General features: G+C 45.9%; 1 protein-coding gene and 1 non-coding gene across 2 annotated transcripts in view; both read right to left on the reverse strand.

Annotated features, from left to right (window-relative positions):
• The window catches only part of LOC129384105 (calcium-activated chloride channel regulator 1-like), a 548,714-nt gene that overhangs the window by 492,971 nt on the left and 34,756 nt on the right, over positions 1–20,987 (reverse strand). The window lies entirely within an intron of this gene.
• Positions 14,261–14,333, reverse strand: TRNAS-UGA (transfer RNA serine (anticodon UGA)). Its single transcript has one exon. It is a non-coding gene; the product is annotated as a tRNA-Ser (tRNA).

Genomic DNA, 20,987 nt, shown 5'->3' on the forward strand with positions numbered 1-20,987 from the left:
GTATTCGTGCATACACGTGCCACCTCTCCTGGAAATAAATAATGAAGTCTACCATTCACCGCATTTATTGATCACAGGTTGCATAACCTCTTCTTGCTAACCGACGAGCTAGTAAGCGCCGATACAACACTAGCAAGTCGACGAACCTGTCTACACTTGTTCCGCACTCGCTTTGAAAGTGCGCGCTCCCGTATGCCACAATGCCTTCGTTTACGACTTCAAAAAGAAGTGAGTGGGGCAGCGAACAGTAATGGTCTTTTACACTGACGGAGAAGGCCCGTGTCGTCTCGCCTGTAGGGTGTGCCCCTTTTCCGCGTCCATATATTTGCGCTGTTTGCTGAAGTATATGTTCGTGCCAACAAGCCCGGTCAGCCATTATTCTGAAGAGGTATACTCAATATTTTATTGTATGGCATAGTCCCTGTGGTCCACGACCGATGCGGAATAAGCGAGCACAGTCGAATAAAACTACGGGAGCAGTTCACACACGCCTTGACGTCGACGCTATGTAATATCTGTGCCGCAAACATTGCGATATGCACAGTTGTTTTCTCAGTATACATTTACACGGTGCGCCGACTTGCGCTATTATAATGCCAAGGTAGTCGCAGTTTAATGTTCACATATCGCATGTATGCCAGGCTTGATTCACCCGAAACTGACAACGTTATAACCTTACCTCAAGTATTTACTGCCAGCGTTAAAAAGCAATAGGATCATTCTTAAGCAGCAAATGCTACCCGCAGATAAAAAGATTTCAGCAAGCAACGTGTTTTATTTTCCCGGATATCTTCTTTCATTATGACCAGTTTAACTTCTTTAGGTCCATGCTGTGTAAACACGGCATACGCATTGATTGCCAACGCCACAGTCGCGAGCGCGCAGGGAAAAACGGACGGTTTGCCACTGGGTAACGCGTGTAAGGCCCCTCAGCTATGGGGCGCGTAGTAGCACGCGGTGTAACACCTGACTGGCCGTTGGTGGTGCTGACGCAGCACGCCGCTGCGACCCCTGTATGTGTTGCAGGTTCCCTATAGTTCTCGAAGCATACCTGCGTATTGAACCCGCGCATTTAGAAAACGATCTCATTGCCTCTGTCGACGAAATGTGTATTTTGAGCATAGTTCCACACAGCTAAGCTATTCTGATGCTCAATGTAACGTACAGGATTGGACCACTGGCAGAGGCGGCTACATGCAATCAACTCACAGTGCGAAAATGTTCTTGTATCCATATTTGGCATCTTTAAGAAACTCGGGCATTCACGAATGTTCCGAAACCCTCCGTTATGCATTACCTTGTGGCTTCACGGTAGCTTTGGACATCTTAATGAGCCTATCATCCACCACGGTTTGGACTTGCGCCACCCAACCGTCAACAAAACAAAGAAACAAGTACCGGTTTAGCAGGCTCACAATGGGAGAATTGCTGCGTTTGCATCTTAATTTTTTAGGGATTTCCGCCCTTGCTATCGCTGCCTAATGTTGACGCAGGAAAAAGGAGCTCAAGATATGACAACACCGAACATCACAATTTCGTGTGTAACTTCACCTTCTTCGCGACAACCGACGACAGGAGGGAAGTGGCGCACATTCGTCAGCCTCTGGCGTCGCGCAGGAAAATTACCGCGCACCGGACGACTTCCACGACAATGGCCCCGCGCACTGAGACAATGGGTTCCCACGGTTTCCTGGGCCTCACACGAGCTGAGCCCCCTTTGTCGGCTGCGCCGTGCTCCAGCGGCAGCAGGTGACAGAGGCACAGTCGTTTCCCACTTCCTTTCAGAAAGCGAGAACCGAGAAGAAACAACGGCCCCTCCTTGGCCCTGCTTCCATGCGCGCGCGGAACGGCGCCGAAAGGCGTACAGCGCAGTGTTTCGTGCGCTCCAGCTCATATACACCTGTGCCCTATGCACGGCATGAAGTTCGTGAAAAACACTTTAGGGGAGTTGCTGCCGGCACCTGCCACCATAAATTGGACACCATCCCTGCTCTCAGTGTCGTGGGAAAAGTTTGATTCGCACACACACAGCGTCGCTCAGCGTCGCGTATCGTTGTTTGTTTGGCATCAACGTTTAAGGAGACGCTGGTGCCGGTAGGCTGCGCGGGCTACTACCTCCCTTTGTCTTAGTCGAATAATGGGCCCACAATGCCGCTGTTTCGTACAAGGAAATTGGAAGCAATACACCGGTAGGCTATGTCTGCTTTTGTCAAGTCGCCTATGAAGACACAGAACATCATCTTTCAGAACGCAAAAAAAATATGATAGCACTCGTAAGATGCTTTCGGTAAGATTATGCGTGCTGAATAGGAGGCCGATGTGAGTTTGTGGTGGCACGAACGTCTTTACACCCAACTATTGGCCTCAGGGCTTCCTGTCAGTTTCATGTTCTACGACGTGCAAGCTGCCGAATCTTGATCTTCAATATTGGTGTATACAAATGAAATAAAGACAACAGGCTTGTCCAACTTTGTCCGTTCAAAAACGGGGCCCGCATTCACAAAAAGTTCTTACGCCAAAACATTTCATAAAAGCCGATGCTAGCCAATGGTGATGCTGGACATATCATTAACAAATGCGGCCGGCCAATGGCGAACGACACTTACGAACAAAAATCTTTGTGAATTCGACCCCGGATTTCGAGTGACGCTGTTTCTTTCGAGCATTTGCGATAAGAGCTTCAGTTGCCTGTATTTAAACCGCCATACTTTAAAACATGGTGTGCATATGGCTCAACCACTTGAAACCTTGGCCGAGCATAACCCTTTATAGGGCACTCGTTAAAATAGGCATGGCGTAGTCGTTCAACTATTATCAGTTTGTCCTTGTTAATTAGAGTATTCAGTATGGGTAAGCACACACGCACGCACGCACGCACGCACGCACGCACGCACGCACACACACACACACACACACACACACACACACACACACAGAAACTGGGCTCGAAGCCCACATTAAACGCCACTGAGGCGCGTTCACAGCTAGGGGTCCAAACCGGCCTTCCAGATTGGGACAAGAGCGTGCGTTATGTGGTGTCGGTTAGACATCTCGGCGGGTGGGTGTTTTTGTCTTGCATGCTGACAGTGGTTGAGGCGGCTTGACGACCTATAATACTTACAGCAACGTACAGCAAGGGCATGGCTTGTGTTGTGTGGCCACGCGCTTATCGGTTTGACGGCAGCGAGGGCAGCTAATAGACAATTTGCCATCTTAGTATTGACGAACTCGTATTAGTCACTGTCCGACTTTTCCCATTTAGACAAAACTGCACCGGTGACGGGGCCCGCATCAGGTACACTGAGTCTATCTCTCTTTCCTGTATTCGGGAAACAATACGCCCGAAAGTTTTGTAGATTATTAAATAGCCGTCTGAACAAAAATTACAAGCCCGCATTTAACGAAAGGGGCCGGTCTGTCCAGCAGTGAGACGCCACATAACTCGACATGACCAACGTCCATTAGGATTATAGGGTCAGTCTCGCATTTTCTCGCGTTCTTAGCTAATTGATACCGCGACTTTCCGCTTTGCCAAGCAGTGATAGCACATAATTCCGTGAAAAAGTAGGTTTGAGAAATTTACTGAGACATATGGCGCAAGATATTCGCACTGCCTTGCTTATCATACTCTACATAACCAGTCCCGAGAAACAAGAAAAACAAAATATCCTAACGAGGTCGGATCACTTTTATCATTCGAAAACCCAGATGCAAGAGCATGGCGAGTAATATGACGCCGAATGGGTCAGAGACTACTCAGTGTCTTTTTTTTTTTTTTATCCGTGCCTCCTATTTCTCATGCGTCGTTGATTTTCACTTCGCCCTGCGACTTCTCAACACTCCGAATCCTAGTTATTTCTTTCCGCGAGAAGTGGCTGTTATTACTAGGGCATAAAGATAGGCCTCCTACTCACTCTTCCTACGCACCCGCCAGAGGTCCTCGACCGGCGTGGCTTCCGCCGAATGCTTCTCCGTTGCTATCTTCACCGCTGCATCTCGCGCAGGCAGGCCATTAGTGGCCGATTCCGTACGTCGGCGTTTTAATGCACTGCCCGCGTGTGGTGCGTGGCGTGGGCGATCTGAAACGCTTCGGTGCCCGCATTACATGATAATCGCTCTATTGGAGTTATCTCGCTCGTGACGGTATCTTGTTATCGTATTTATTGGAGAAACGGTAAATGTACTACGATGACTGCACTTTGATTATGCACAAAACGATATAACTATAACACTATAGCACTATAACGCTACTGTAACGAGTTCGCCGTTATTGAACTGTTTTCGTAAATATTTCAATTTCATTTTATTCGGCCTTTTAACTTATTAAACAGGACGCATGGAAGCATTGATATGCGATAATCCGTTATGCGATAAAATTATATTTGAGCAAATAAACAGACATGAGCCGCACTCACGTGTGCAAAAACTTTGGGATTGTAATTACATCTTTTTGCAGATCACGAAGAAATGTTCCTAGCTATGGCGTAATGACCACATCCATTGCTAAAATCAAAACAAACTCCTTAGATGTGCTGTAAACAAAGCTTACCTACTTAAGTACCTTGCTCTTTTTTGGTCTATGGATAGCCAAGAAGCAAGAAGAGTGCTTTAAGTTAACCACTTTAACTGATAGTTGTTCTGATTAAACGCAGCCCTCGTAACCCTACAAACTGGACTTTTTGTTCACAACAGCATAATGCCTGGTCAGCGCTTGGATAAATTTCTATTTGCCGCGGCTACCTCAGCACCGGCTAAGAACAATAAAGGAAAAAAAATACTAGAGAGGTCAGTAAGAGAAAAAAGTTTTGAACGAGCTGCGCGGGGTAGTATAGGGGGTAGGAGGTCACGCTTGTTAGGTACGTGTAGGCCGCCTCCTACGGTTTTCCAAGGGCAACATTGTTTTAAACGTATTTAAGTGTCTCTATGACTAAGCCCACATTCACAAGAAGCTCTCACGTTATGATTTTCGTACGATAAAGTTTCAGCCAATTAGAATATATAAAGGAATAGTTTTACGGTGTGCCACTCCTGATGTTGGACGTACATCATTAGCGGAGCCGGCCAGCCGGTGATAAAGAACACTTACAAACGAAAAGCTTTTCAATTCGGTCCCTGTTCTCCCACACCCGACTGCAAAAGGTTAAGAATGTAGAAGTCGCGAAAGAGTGGGATATTCTTGGGCGTCCGCTTTCACTGCGTATTTTGCGTACGCAGTGTACCAAACCACATTGGGATGTGTATGGTCCGCTCTTACATTCTAGCGTGGGCGTCATGGTTAAGGGCACGGTGGTTATTGGCCCTGAAACGTTTTCTGCGCAGTGATATCTTTCGGTCGTACGATGATGTAAGTGCTCACTTTTATGTACGGTACCTCTGCACGAGACCACTCTTAAACTGGTGCTAGCGTGTGCCTCACCTACAAATGTTTTCTGCGGATTGTTGACGGAGTTTTGTGCATTGCATTGAATTTCCGTAGATTCGATTGGCAAGCTGTACCACGTTATTTCGAATGGACCTCTTTACTTTTGCTCAAACGTATATCACGTACGGCACAAAAACAGTGAAGAATGTTATATGCACATGTGTGACGATAAAAACGGAAGAAAATCACCGATTTCCTTCCTACGCATTTAACGATTTGTGAGGCATTTGTGCACAGCGTACCTTTTCAGTTCATCTGTGTAAATTTTTGTCGTCCTCTGTCTAAATAAGCGTCCATCGAAAAATTCTGCGATTGAGATGTTTGCCTCATTTCATACAGTCAGTGCATGTTTTCACTAGTGGAAACAAGCTGCAATCATCAACCGCGTACTACTGTGGAACGAGCAAAATGTCTAAGTTCTACGCATTGCGTTTTATTTAACAAGTAGCATTGTCTTTAAGCACGCGTTAGCGCAGATCTAACTGCGTTTTGATGAGGCATTGATTATGCATGTAACTGGCTTCATTCGCTCGTGGGGCTATTCTTTCGTCTTTCTTTGGGTTACTCAGTTAATGACTTCGTATACTTCATCACTCCTAGCCCGTCAAGACAACTTTCGACTGTCCTGTCATCTAACTGCTGATGTTCATGTGCGGAGTTCTGCTCCCGGTATTTTATTTTTATATAGTAGACTAGTTACAACTGAGCTAAAGTGCCAAAGCTCTTTTTCGTTCTCTGTCCTCTTACTTTGTGTTAGCAGTGAGCTACGAGATTTATGCGCTCGCCATTATGTCTGCCGCAATCATTCCTAAGGCATTGTTTTTTTTTTTTTTTCGCTCATCTGCTTCAGAGAATCGACAGATTTCTCAAAAGCCGTAGGCCTCCTGCGCTCGCGTTCAACCACACTCTACCTGTTCTGCTGGTTAGCACCACAAATCTCTAATACTCGCTAAACAGGAGTTAAACGTGGTACACGCCATGTTTCTCAGAAGATGAGTCGATAGTTTCCCGCATGTTCGTTGTGATCTCACCAAAGAATTCGTGAATGAAAGGATACGGCAGAGGCGGTATCAATGGGTTCTTCTGTAGAAAGGGAAGAACCTGGTAATATGTAGGCGACAAAATTGACTAAAGGGTTTTATTTAGCACCGTGACTTGCGTTCCGGACACCACCCTCCGTAACGTGAGCGGCGCGCCCTTCTCTTTGTCAGCCCACGCCGCGCGCAATCCGTAACAGCCGTGCGAAGGCGGCTCAAATTAGGGGGTCGCGCCTGTACACGTTGCGCCCACGGAAGCTGTCTTCATGCAGACAAATATATAGGAGGCAAGGCGAACGCGCGAAGCCGAGTGGACGGTGTGCTTGACCGCTGCTCCCGACGTTCCTACGCTTCGCAGCGGCACCTGCCTACGCAGGAAGGTTCGGGGGCCTGCGTACTGACCCCGTAGAAAGCAGTCTTCTCCTACCCGACGACATTTGACATAAATTCTGGCGACCTCATTACGAGTCACGCAGTAGTGGAGAAGTTAGAGTTGATTTTCGCTGCGTGAGGTACTTTAAGGTGCACCCAATGCAGGGAACACGAGTGCTTTTACGCATCACCCCCTTCGGAACGGGATCATTGCGGCAGGCACCGAACATGCGACGTCGTGGTGAGCAACTAAACACAGTGGGCATTGACCTATTAGGGTGGTTTCCGACAAGAGTGTCTTTCTTATTCAAAAACTATCTAGTTCAGCCCGAATATTAGCGCAGTATGACAACCTATAATGTTTTAATTGACACCCTGTTCACTGCCGATCGTTAAATCTATGCACATCTGTTACGACTGCAGTATCCATATGTTACGGATAGCGTGCGCATGTGAATGCGTAGCGGTATCTTACTCTTGTTTTACGTGAGTAATCATTGATGGGGAAGAAAAAAAAACTTTATTGTTAAAAAGGCAGATCCTGTCCTCAGGGGACTACTCTTGCTTGCTGCTCTGCACGAAGGAAATTCGAAGGCAAAAAATAGGTACGACGTCTGAAGACAAATACAGGTTGTAGGATGTGAGTTCGCAGAACATTATTTCCTGAGGATTCGTTCCTTGCCGTGAAACATACACGTGCAGTGCCCTAAATTTAAGTGATCCGCGGATGGCTCGCTGATTATTTGTATTGCATAGTTTCAGTCTAATTCCTTATTTCCGCTTAGTGTTAAGCGACCAACACCCGTATGAGTGATGTTGTTGTGAAGACATACATGCGCACTACCATCTTTGGCAATTCGCACAAAGAACACAGGTGGGTATACGCCCCTTAAAAGGCGACCTGTGCAGGAGGTTCGGATGAATACACTGAGTTACAAACAACATTCGAAATGTGGAAGTTGGTAATAAACATTATTGTTACACGTTCTCGTTGTTTGATCGGTACGCATGCTCCACCGAATTATGCGAGACCCGACACATATTTTGTTTGTATAGCAATTATATTCACACTCCAATCGAATCTTCGCCGTCGCCGTACTCGTTATGTTCGGCATAACTTCAAGTAGGATACCAGTGAGCAGACCGTGCGCCGCATGCTGCGGCTGCGAGGGCAGGCAATCGAGGCTCAGCTTAGAAGTATGGCAGTTTCACGCGCGGCGTCTTCCCACTCGCCCAATTTGGAAAGGGCACCTGATCGAATGTGCGCTGGGGCAGCAGAGCGCTCGTCTCCTCCTCTCGCCCGGCCGTGGCTGAGCACATACGCAGCCCGCGCGTCACGCGTGTGAGCGAGCTGACGTGGAGCAGAATGCGCTCTGTCTTTAACTGTGCCTATAGTGTTGGAGCTCACGTATTCTGCGTTTCGGAGACGCAGCATGGTTGAAATGGTGTAGTGAGAGGCAGCGCGTAGCGATCGCTTTCTGCGGCCGGCGCTCTTGACCAACTATGTACCAACTAGGCCCAAAAGAAGTGTTACTGCTCTTGATAACGCCAGCGTTTTGAGAGCGAGTGTTTGCGGTCATTGACTGTGGTCTGCCCACGATCACTTGTGCGCGCGTTATAACATGTTTGTTTAGATTGTAGGCCAATGTGCACTGCAATGCATACGGCCTATCAATTGACGAAGCTTACTTCGCGCATTCGTGTAATATTTCGCCATCGCTATTGAATTTTCTCCTTCCGTGTGGAACTGCGGCTTTTATGTCAACATTCATTTATTCTAAGGGAAGTGTCCCTGCCGAACAGCACACGGCTATGTACACATCCTGAGCGCATGTTCGTAGTTCTCTGTATTATTGGCCCCAACACATGGGCAAGCATCATGCTTTCTTAACGTTTCTCAATGTATGACTGCATTCATAGCCCATAGACCCATCGCATGCCTTTGAAATTGTTTCAATTCATTCGATTCCGATCTCATGTTTATAGCATGTCGTGATTATCAGTGGGGCTTGTCTAGTGATATCAAGGTTCGATGTTGTCTATGTTAAGTTCTTTTGAGTGGAACACCTGAAACCTTGCGCCAAATTACTCTCTGGTGGTATCGATAACAAGACGGCACAGAAACATCCTCGCGCCCTGAAAAGTGCTGGTTTACACCCTTCATGGTGCTTGTTTACACGCTTACCCTTAATGTTGTTGTTGTAAAAAATACGATGCAGGACAGCAAGTTCGACTTACGGCCGCGATGAAAGAAGCCGCAGTTGGAAAATATGTAATAATAAGACCATGTGGTGAGCACCGAAACATCTAACACAAGTCAGTGATAGCTAATAAAGTTTTTTTCGTGCAGTTATTGTGCCATCTGTATTTGTGTAGCCGGGTTTCTTTCCCACAACAAAAAATATGAAAGAAAGGAAAACAAAACTGCGTTCGACCTCCTCCAGGGTGTTAGACACGAGATATACCGCCACCCATAAGCGCGCAACTTTTATAACTTTATTGTCATCATAAATGCTTGTACTGAAGTCCAATTTCCACAGTGGCGTTCATCGTTCTGAAGATATCGCTCCAACATCTACCTCGCACGGCGCTCCTTCCTATCTCAATAGGGATCGGAGCGCCCGTATAATGACCCCCAAGACGACGTGATCAGCCCTCCATAACACTGCATTCGCCATCGCTCATACGGCCGAAGAAGTGATCGTCCCACGCAACGCGTTTTTATTAAAGGGGAGGCGGGAGCGCGATCAGGTGGCGGAGAAACGAATCGTCTCCGAGAACAGCGTGAGTCTAATCATAGGACAACACGCGCAGTGATCTTTCTTGCTTCCACGAGCGCAAAGGAGCCGCCGGCCAAGATGGCTCTGCTAGAGGCGTCGATTAGCGCACCTCGCCTCGCCGATGCCGGCGACCGGTACCGTCAGCTGGCGCAGCTTATCGCGTTGTGTGTGTACAGCCTTCTGGCGGCGAAGTGTTGGCCGACCGCTCCCGACGCGACCGCGGTAATTCTCGTAGGCGCCGCGCCGCTTTCGGTGGCACTGACCGGCAGCGATTCGTATACGTGGGCGACAACGAGACACGCGCAGTCAACTCCGCTGCGCAGAAGGACGCAGGGGCCGCACCAACGGCCTTTTCATAAAGAGCTAGCAGTATACCTGCGCGCCGCGCCGGTCGCCCACATGGACCGTGCGTGCACGCTGGGTGCTTGACCGGGACCCAGCCTGGAGGCGGTGGCGCCGGCGTCGCCTACTCATCTGAGTCTCCGAAAAAGCCAAGCCTAGCCCAGACGAGCCCCTAGCTTTAATCGGCGTCGTGCCACCGTCTGCTGTCGGAGAGTTCATTTGTTTCCGCAAGATGTGGAGCAGAGGTCTATCGTGGGCGAGAGCGAGTGCGGGAGTAGCGTATCGAGTCGAGCCAATACTTTTCTGGTGGATCCTAATTTCAACGTGTCGTCCCGATTGGCAAGCGCACTCGATAGTTGTGCGTGAGCGCGTGAGTGGTTGTTCAAAGTATCCTTTCATAAAGGCGAGATTTGACATATGACAGATTCTCTGAAAACTACAGTAGGATCGACATTCTTAAACGTTCCATTTCTCTTGTCGACCCTATGGTTGCATGAGGTTTACTTTCGCTTGTTGGGCGAGATGGGCACTTAAACTTTAAACATTTCTAATACTGTATCTGTGTAATTACTTGGAGTTATTCGCTACAGCTATGATAAGAGGCTACGTCAGTAAGACGGCGTATAATTAGCGATAGAACGCACACATACGCAAACAACGACGCACACGCATGTCAGCCTCAGCGAATTCATAGATAAACTAGCAGGTACAGTTCCTTCAGTTAACAAAATACCAGGATGAAACATACAAAATGCTGGCGAAAGAAATATATCTTTTTTTCATACTCGCGCCTAATTGCAATCAAATAACATATTGCAATGCATCACAAGAATGTTTCATTGTTCCGTTAAGCGAGCAAGTGATAAAATGTTTTTTTTTTCGCTTGGTAAAATGAAATTGCGTGTATGGATACGCTGCCCTGGGTGTGATTTTCATTAGGAATACTATGTCTTTCGAATGCTGTACCTGACAATAGCATCATAAGGATTGCCAGCGATCTGACTGGCTTTCTGTCTTCCACTCTACAGCTTATCGCTCGATGCAGTGGTGCGTCAAGTATTCGGTGGGCAGTTTTCCGACCCGCATCTCCAACCTGAACAGCATGCAACTTCCAGTATAGCTCCTTCTTCTTAAAAAGTACCCTTTCATGAAACGAATATTGCTGAAGAATCGCACAAGGTTATGCTAACATGTGCCAACTGGCCTCCTATTTGCCTACCGAGAACGTCGAAGCCTAGGAAAGCAGAATAGTAGAATAGAAAGTTTACTGCTTAAAAGACTTACTCACGTGACAGTTTAGAGTTCTAATTTTTGTGCCCTAAGTGTACGCCCTAGACCTGCAAACCCTTGAACAAATACTGGCAAGACCTAGTGCGGCCAACGTGACTTAGTATAATAAATTTTCTAGGAAGCAGTTTCAGTTTCATTTCCCAGGAGGCATGTTTGTCGTGTCATCATGACGCAGTAGGCTGACACGTGACCACAGGACATCGTTAAGTTTTGGTACTTGCTCAAGATCGGTCGGCCGTCTGCTACGGTGCTCCTCTTCACGTGGCCGGATTAGCAGCACAGCAGACAACCGAGCGCTGACGGTAGTGGGCCAAACTATGGCGTTCTGCTTCTAGGTCACCTGCTTAGATGACATGACGTCACGACACATGCACGTTTTTTAAACCAAAATCGAAAGAGGCTTGTAAAAAAGCTAATATAGCAAATTACTTTGCGCACACTGAGGCTTCGCAGTATATTTTCTAGGATTTCGAAGTGAGGCTCTTAACTTAAAGTGAGAAATGAGAAGTCCCGAATGTAATTTCAACGCGAAGACTAAAAACACAAAGGCGGAAAAAATAAGTATGCCTTGCCTTACGCAGGTCATGTAGAGATGGCTTCTTTAAATAACTAATTTTTAGACCAGCTTTTGCATAATTTGCGGTGTATAGATAACACAGCATGCGAAATTAAAAGCTGAGCACGTGGGTTTGCGTCGGCATATTGCTATTGATTCTTTACCTACAGATGCAACGTTGCAATACTGAAGATAACAACATAGGACCAATATTCCAGAAATAAGGATATCAAACTGAAAGACATTGCTTGCTTGCAAAAAGAGGACGTTAAGGACGCATGGTGAGAAAGTTGGAGAAGTGCTTGGCGTGCCAATAATTGAGCAAGAAATAGGCCTCTGTCATTATGTTCCACTACGGAATCCTGATGCTGGTCAAGACATTCTCAACCCATTTCGCCGCCTTACGAAACGAGATGCAGTGATTGAAAATGGATGAAAAGCAAGGTTCAGCGAGGAAGAGATTGGTTTATCTTCTAAGCAGCCTGTCTTCGTGAACGAGCCCCTCCCCCGATTTCTGTCCAAACTCACAAAATCGCTCTGCGTGACAATCGCAAAGACAAAGGAAATGAAATGGCGCTTTGCATGGGTAAAGGGCGGGAAAGTCTTCGTGGGCCGATCGGAGGCATTTTATGTTGTTCAAATTGCGTGTGAGACAGAGTTAGCGAAATTGTGCGAATATTTTTTAATTGTCACTTAAACTTGTTTAGGCCTTCTCTTACCCGATGGCCAGAGCACGCGACCTTTTTCATCCTGGTTATGCTTACTATCTTGTCTTCTTGCACTTCGGCTCCCACAGCCTGCCTGTAATAAACCGGATCACATATTAGCCCTTATTAACCAATTCACTTTCCGGTTTGAACTAATAATCGTAAGTCTGATATGGCGCCGTTGTCAAGATATTTTTTTCGTGTCTGGGTTATCAAAGCTTATTCATAGATCCCATCGTCGTAGCGCGGGAGGGATGCAGATGTCTTCAGAGTGACTGTCACGTGATTTTGTCAATTATCTTTCAACAACCACACCACACTATACGAAACACTTACACTTCAATCCAATCTTCTTGCGATTGTGTACCGATCACCTGACGTTAATGTTGACGCCTTTTCCACCTTGTGGGAGCAATGACTCTGTTATGCCCGCTGAATAGATTGTGTTTGAACATAGGTGGGGATTGCAATTCAAATTTACTGCATTCCAATGTGGATTCCCGCCCTCTGCGTCTACTCCTTGATTCTTTTTGTCTCACACAAGTGATAGAAATGCCCGCTCGTGCGTATTCCTTTCTGAATCCCTTAATGATTTATTTATAACGAACAGCCGTAGGCGAAGTATAATTGCTCGTGTCGTAGCATATGTTAGAGCCGACGCGCCGATTTTCGTTTTTTTTTTTTTCGAACGAAAGCACGTTTGAACGCAGAACGGAGTCAGCGCAAATAAAATCGTGCTCCAGGAAATAAATCTGTGAACACTGGACGATACTCGAAGCTAAATTAATGCTGTGGACTTGAAGCCCAAATTCCGATGCACCAATGCTGATAATGGCTGCGAGATTATTATGTGCCTAACCAAAAATTTATCTACTATAATCTACTCTGGTACGAAAAAGTGGTATACGAACTGCTTTAAAACCAGAAACAACGCGAACAAGGGTCCTATAACGTAAAACTATTCCGACATGTTTTTATTCCAATCTCCTGACGTCAAATTTGCGTAACCGCCGACGCAAGCATCACGCGGTGACCCGTATGGTTGCCTCAGCAGACCAATCAAACGCTCTCCTCGTTCATAGGAGGTCACTTCTGTCTGCTTGAAAAACGAATAACATTGCCTACACTGATGCCGCTTGTCTTATCTAAATGGCTGACAATATAGGCGAGGATCACGCTCGCGCGGGGAGGGATTCGATGGGACCGAGCCACTGCACTGAATATAGATAACCGGACGAAGCGGATGGTGCCGGCGTCTGCGATTGGTCCGCCTTCTCTTACATAGCTTGCGGTGGCTGGTCGAAAATCGCGGCGGCATGCAACGGAAGCTTAAATAATGATGCAATTCTCAGCAATGAAGAGTTGACAGAACGAGGTCGTAAACGTGCCGAAAGTGCTTGAAAATGTTACACGGCCACGCAGAAAGCTTTATTATACGCAAATAAACCCATGCTGTCCAGCAGGTGCGAGTAGCCAGTGCCTGAGTGATGGGCGGCAGCTATCTTTTATTCCTTTCGGAACGGGGCAGGATGGGCTATTCAGGAGAAAATTCAGTTTTGTTCGGCATATTAATGCACCTTTAACGCGTACACGAGAAGAAAGGGGGTTAACGGAGGGGCCCGATTTTTATTAGTCATATTACAAGAAGCCAACAACATGACACCATGGACAACATAGGGGAAATTACTTCTGCTTAACAAATGAAATAAAGAAGCGATAAATCAATGGAAATAAAAGGGCATGAAAAAACAACTTGCCGCAGGTGGGAACCGATCCCACAACCTTCGCATTTCACGTGCAATGCTCTACCAATTGAGCTACAGCGGCGCCGTTTCCCCATCCACTTTCTTCGGTATTCATGTTTCCTAGTAGAACCCTGGGAGTGTTAGCCAGCGCCACCACTCACAGACCTTGGCGGCGGATGTGGAACATCCTTTCTGACGCAGGCGTCACGTAACGTGATCTTTTTGGGTGAAGGCAACCGGTCAATAAACCCACACATCCTACCTCAAGGCATTAATGTTGCCAGATTGGGGACCCTCGTTATGTAATAAACGAGAAGAAAGGGGGTTAACCGAAGGGCTCACTTTTTATGAGTCATATCATAAGAAGCCAACAAACACTGACACCAAGGACAACACAGGGGAAATTACTTGTGCCTAATAAATGAAACAAAGAAACTATCAATTAATGGAAATTAAAGTGGATGAATAAACAACTTGCCGCAGGTGGGGAGCGATCCCACAACCTTCGCATTTCGTGTATGACTGATATGACTAATGAAACATTGATATTTCGCGTAATTTATCGTTTTTTTTTATTTAATTCATTAAGCGCAAGTAATGGAAGTGGAAGTGTCCTATGGATGTATGCTATGCAGAATTAACGTAACTCAAAGGGGGGAGGGGGATGAGAGAGATACGTTAAAAAATAAAAAAGGCTACTCTGCTATGATTTAAATAAAAAGTCCACGCAAGGACTAAATACACGAGCGTTATCCACACCAGTGATGTGGTTGGCAGGCTATTACGGCGGAAAATTTGGAAACTTAACTATAGATGCGGCGTTTTGACTTTCGCTGCTGCAGTGGTACTTGAATGCTCTGATGCCTTTCCCAAATTTTCGTTTTTGCTATTTTAGTATTAATGTCCTATTTCCTATGTGTGCCCTATGTTTACGTGTAAATTATGGTACTTGAAAAGCCGAATACTTGGGCCCGTGTTATCAGAAGCGCAGGTGGTTGCAAAATGACGGAGGTAGCGTTCACGGAAAAGCACTTATATTGCTTGACGACATTGTCTGGAAGGCTTCCGTGATGAAGAAGGGACAACGACGTCGCCAATGAGGTCTCGTCTTATTTTTCGTCTCCCTTGGCAGCCCACACGCCGGCTTCGTTAAGAGCGCGACAGATGACCCTGTCGCCACTCAAGAACACCTGCGCCCGACACGTCGGGGCTTGTCGACGACGAGATTTGCAAGCGGGTGACAATTTGACAGGAAGCACTCCCTTCCTTGCGTCGTTACACAAGATTGGACGTCTTGTCGTAGCTTTCTTCGTTGCTGATCGCTGAAGCTACCGGCTCCTTATTTTCATACTTATAGCAACTCCCACGGCCACTGCCCGCTTGGTCGAATAAACACTTTTAAATGTCATCACTTCAACTGTTTCTAGGCCAGCCCGAAGCTTCGTTCGCTGAGCTTTCTCACGAAAAGATTAATTTCTACATCACAAAAATAACCATGGCTCCCGCTTGTACCAGAAATACTAATCAATATAACTTAGTCCTGAAGCATACAGGAAGGTGATCTCTATGATGATGAAATTGTAAAGGAATTATGCAGATGTGACGCCCATTCAGTAATCTATTTCAAGCGAAGCTTTTGTGAAGGAATGATTGGATGCTATAAAACTGCCCATTTTCGGCAAATTGTTTATCATTAAAGCGACAACGTGCCGGCCCGGCACATCATCAAGACGCGGAATCCAGGCGGTCATCGCGACCGCGTAATAGACTGTCCCTAGCAGTGGCTAACTTTTTGCTCATACTAAATCCGGGTTTTTTCCACTTGATTATTGCACTGCGTCATCCGATGTAGACTACAAGTGTCGAAAAAACTCAAACAAAAGGAAATGAACGGCCTCTGAAAAGCGGATGCGATCCAAGTTGAACGTCTTTGATAATAAAAAAGAAGCATGGCTGAGACGTGCGCAGCACGTTTGATGAGCTACTGACTCAAGACTTGTCATTATTTCACATGCTTCAATTAACTCGCGCGAGAGTGCTTGGAGCAAGGCGCTGTGTGAGCGGAATTTTTCGACCCGGCACCGGCCTACCGTATGAAGTCTGGCCTCAGCCCGTGTGGAATGTCCAAGCATCAGCCCGTGAACATATGAATGTGCCCTGTCCAGGCCCGCAGGAGGAACACAGGCAATGCCTTAAAACTGTCTTCGCTTACGTGGTGCGTGTCAAGACATTAGAATTAAACTGCATGCAGTGACAACAGAAGATTACAGAAGTCTTTTTTTCTTTTTTTGACAGGGCGCGTGTTCCTGAAACATGAGAAGGCCGACACAACTAAAACCTGGGCGGAAAGGTTTTGGCAAGGCATTTCATTTAACACTCTCGTATGCGGAGTGAGGCCGGGGTACCTCAATGTTGCAAACCCCAGGAATTATACGCGCTTGTAATGTAAGTGGCAGTCATCGCCCGTCGCGTAGCACTGACGACAACTACGAGGTCTAGCGCTGCGCTCTAGCTCTTCGCACGGTGTTCTTACAGTAGGCGTAGGGACACGACGGTTCGAAACGGGTGAACTTGCGCCGCTGCTGTGCCGTGTCAAATGTACCCTGGAAAACACCTCCCATACCACTACGTTGTCGCTTGAGAAATGTCCGCAATGGTATTACCGGCATTGCATCCCAATGGTGTACGGAACGAGACTGACGGAAAACTGGGAAAGCTTTCAGCGTCTGGACGAGCAAGATTTAGCTTCATCGTCGCAGACGTGCTGCTCGGTCAGTAGGCTAATCTGCGAGAGCAAAATGTCCAGGCCAGTTGCGGAAGTCAGAACGCTGTCCGGCTACAGGGAGATCTCATTGAGCGTAGCGTGACTGTGATTAATCTTGTGACACGGTGCGGAACAAAATGGAGCGCCTGCCAGCTACCCGCGGTCTTACGCACTGTGTGAGGGATGGCTTGGCTTCGACGATTTTGCAGCTAAACTCACTCCGTGTAATCTTGCATGCGCAGGCCCTTCGTGCACGTCGATGCCCTGACAGCACGACAGCTGCGGCGCCAGCGCAGCTTGGGTGTCCTAAGGGCTATCGCAATAAAATGGCTGAAGTAAATAGTTCCTGCTGCAAGGCCTTAAGTTATATTAGGTGCAAAAGTAGCTGAAACTTCAAACCCGCCTAATCTAACTTGGGCACGAAAACAATTAAGGCGGGATATGCACGGCCATATCAACCCTGCTAGGCAGACGATGAAGGAAATTCTGGTGCATCATTTTAAGGTCCATGAAGAACACGGCGAATTCTATGCAGGTGGGAGTCATCGACGTGTACTGTGGTTACGCTAAAGCAACCAGATATGCGGTAGAATAAATAAACATTGGTAAAATGACGGAATTTCAATAGAATAATGTTACTTAGAAAGTGATAAAATAGTGCACTCCCCAAAATTAGTAGCAGTCGGACCGTACCAGGAGCATTTCGGAGCTGAGCGTGACAAGCAAGCTTGTTTTTGTAGCAACAAAAAAAAAAGTTAGACCACGTTTTGGAACAAAAGGTTAAGAAAAGTGCAACTCTCTTTTTTATTACTTTTTGCCAATGTAATCCACAGCCAGTTTTTCCAACTTGTCACTTTTGCATTGCGCACAATGCGTTGGATCTACGCAAAGCTCCCACATGTGCTGGAAACTCGGACTTATACGTTCCTCAGTAAACGGAACTGGATAGTAGCCTGGATACTCCAAATGTCGCTTTAACCAGCCCGGCCGGGCCCGCTTTCGGGCCATCCCGGGACCTTGCAGTGCTATAGCTTGTGGTATTAAAATAATGTTAGGCAATCAAAAACGTTTTGGAATCCACGTGGGCGAAAGGACTGCGCAGAGATATAATAAAAGCCGGAAAACTTTCGCGTGTTGCCTACACGACTAAACCTCCCGATTCCATTTTTTGGAGTCGTGGAGAACACGCAACGCTGTCTGCGAGAGGTCGTCCACGTTGCGATTGTGTGAATTCCCGCGTCCCGTCCTAAATTCACTATGTGGGCCGCGACAATAGGTTTCTTTTTTTTTTTGTGGGTGTGTGTGATCTTTGTCGTGTGGGTCATATAGCCCTTCTCCGTTTGTTATCGAGTACGCATTTTTAATTTTGTTATTTCGCTTGCAGTTTTTTCTTTTCTAGACTACGCAACGAAAAACAACGAAAAGCGCTTGATTTAGCAGGGGTTGGTGCCCGCTTTATTCAAAAAAAAAAACATGCTAGTCAGAGGCTGTGGTTGGCAAAAAATGGGGGAACTTTCCTTGTTCTTTCTTCTTGCTACGCTAGAGCGGTTTTCGTCACTGAAAAGAGGAAATATATTTGGAGATTCTATAGTGGGCAGGTAGTTCAGGGTACCGAAAGTGAAAAGGTAAGGAAAGACATGTGGGTAAGCTGCATGCCTCCTCTTCCAGAAGAAATGTTGTACAACACTTAGTCAAGCGTACCCAAAGCACCACACTCGTTAATGATAGTTAAGCCTTAACTAAAGTTCAGTAAGTAAAATAAACTACTTATAATTTAAGCTCGAGATGGCTCATTAAACTCGGTACACTTGTTTGAGTCAGTACGCATCTTTTCTTTTTTCGTAGACGTATTTTCTGGAAAAAATGCAGAAACGTCCTTGAAATGTTTGCATCAATGTAGTAGCCTATAGCCAGACGCCAAGAACAGCGTCCGTTGTTGAGAGCGCTCTCCGAAGGGCCCGCAAGTATTTTGAATTATATTTATTTCCTAAAGTAGCAGTGTCAAAAAATTGTCAGCATATATTTGCACAGAGATCATTAGCGACTTTGATGACGCTCACCGCTGGCTTGCCACGGCACCCTGTCGCTGTACCTAAGAATGTCGATTTCAACTTTTAATAACTTAGAGCTTGTCAGTCGTACCGAACTATCCTGCCATTTCACCGTTCTGTCAGCACTGGATCTACTCACCAATTATGTTCCTTTACCGCGATGATTTTGCTTTTCTGTGTGCCTGTGAAGATACGTGACAGGCTGTAAGGCCTAGACTTTGATGTCACCGAAGATTGCGTTCATTAGTAAGCGGAAATCGTAGGGAAATCATTTCGTCCAGCAGTGGACCATAAAAACGAAAGTCAGAATGATGATCTTGCTCATCAAGCAATCTTTTTTTTGGTGTGTACAGACATCGGTCACTCTCCAAAGGATTATAATAAAATAATGCTAAGCTCTCGCGTTACATCAAGCAACCTTCCGATAAATGAAGATATAGTGAAAATTGCACTCATTTTTTTCCAAAGGCTCACTAGGTTTCATCTGTAAATTTGTCTGTCCTATTTGCCTCAATTAAGTTATCTGCGGTGCCTTGGGAACATTTCCATCTACTGATGTGGCTGCAAACCAAAATGTGTTCTATGATTTGAACCACGGTCAGAGACATTTTACGTAGCTCCCTCATTTCTTATATGACCAAAAAGTGTGCAATTCCATGTTATTATTTCTTCACTTAAAATTGTTCAGAAAATTTGACAATCACAATATTTATCACTCTTATAAGGCTTTTTAAACGCTTAAATTTAAACCTAGTTGGCATAGAACCTTTGTTTACTGCATTTAAAATTAAAAAAAATTTTCCTTGCTTGACTCTATATTCGAGGTTCTTTTTTTTGTCAAAAAATATGAATTTTATTTCTGCAGTCCACTTTCCCGCATCACCAAGTCAGAGAGATGGAATGGTAGAGCATGATTCATTTCCAACAAGTTTCTTGAACGACCTTTTGATATTTGTAAGTCCATGCTACTACTATAATCGTGCCTTGTAGACTGCAATGCTTGAATGCCCCACTTTCAGTATGTACAGAAAAATTGTTATCCCATCAAATCGAGCAAGTAAGAAGCTGATTTCTGTTATCACCCAGTTCTGATGTCCGCCAAAACGAATTACACGCGCGTGCGAGAAGCTGCTGTTGTGCCTTTACAGTAATGTCAATTATTGCATCACTTACTGGCTAAAATACGTGGTGTAGGGGACTCGCAGATCTCTAAGTAGACAAGGTGTAATCCTGCAGTTAAGGTTATTGGCTCAATATCTGCACATATTTTCTTGCATGGTCTTATATATGAACACACGCAGGCTGCTGTATCAGTTATGGTAAAACGAGATACAAAATTTACGCATTTCCTGAATTCGGTGAACGTGTTGGTTTCTTCATGACGCGATGATGCAGCTCACCACGATACATTCCTTACAATGGCCTTAGATGTAGGCCTTGGTTACGTTTTGTAATTGAGCTAGTAGTTAGGAAGGTGACAGGTAGGCCCTTTAGCTTGCGTGCATAACAGACTTGCTCCAGGATGACGCAAGTCTCTATGGGTGGTGAATAACAAGTCAGGCGCCTCAGTTTGCCTTCTTCAGGTGGCGATGATTATTTCTAGTGACATGTTTTCATCAGTGTAAAACACCTATTCAACTACTCTGAGCGTGTCTCAAAGTGCATCGCGTTTTGTAAATAAATAAATAAAAGCGTTTATAGCGCCCGTGTCTATTTTTAATTGTATTGCGTTATGTGTGACTACATAAAAATCTCCAAAATTTGCCTACAGGAGGAAGTCAAGAGGGAACGAAAATAAATTCGCAGCGAGAAAAAAGGCCCGCTGTGAACATGACAGCATAAATTGCGCACTAGAATTCTTGATTACGAAAGCATTACCAATAGAAGCGAGCAGGAAAGTTGAAACGCCTAAATCTTGCAC

Source organism: Dermacentor andersoni, chromosome 9 (genome assembly GCF_023375885.2).
Source record: "Dermacentor andersoni chromosome 9, qqDerAnde1_hic_scaffold, whole genome shotgun sequence".
Lineage (NCBI taxonomy): Eukaryota > Metazoa > Arthropoda > Arachnida > Ixodida > Ixodidae > Dermacentor > Dermacentor andersoni.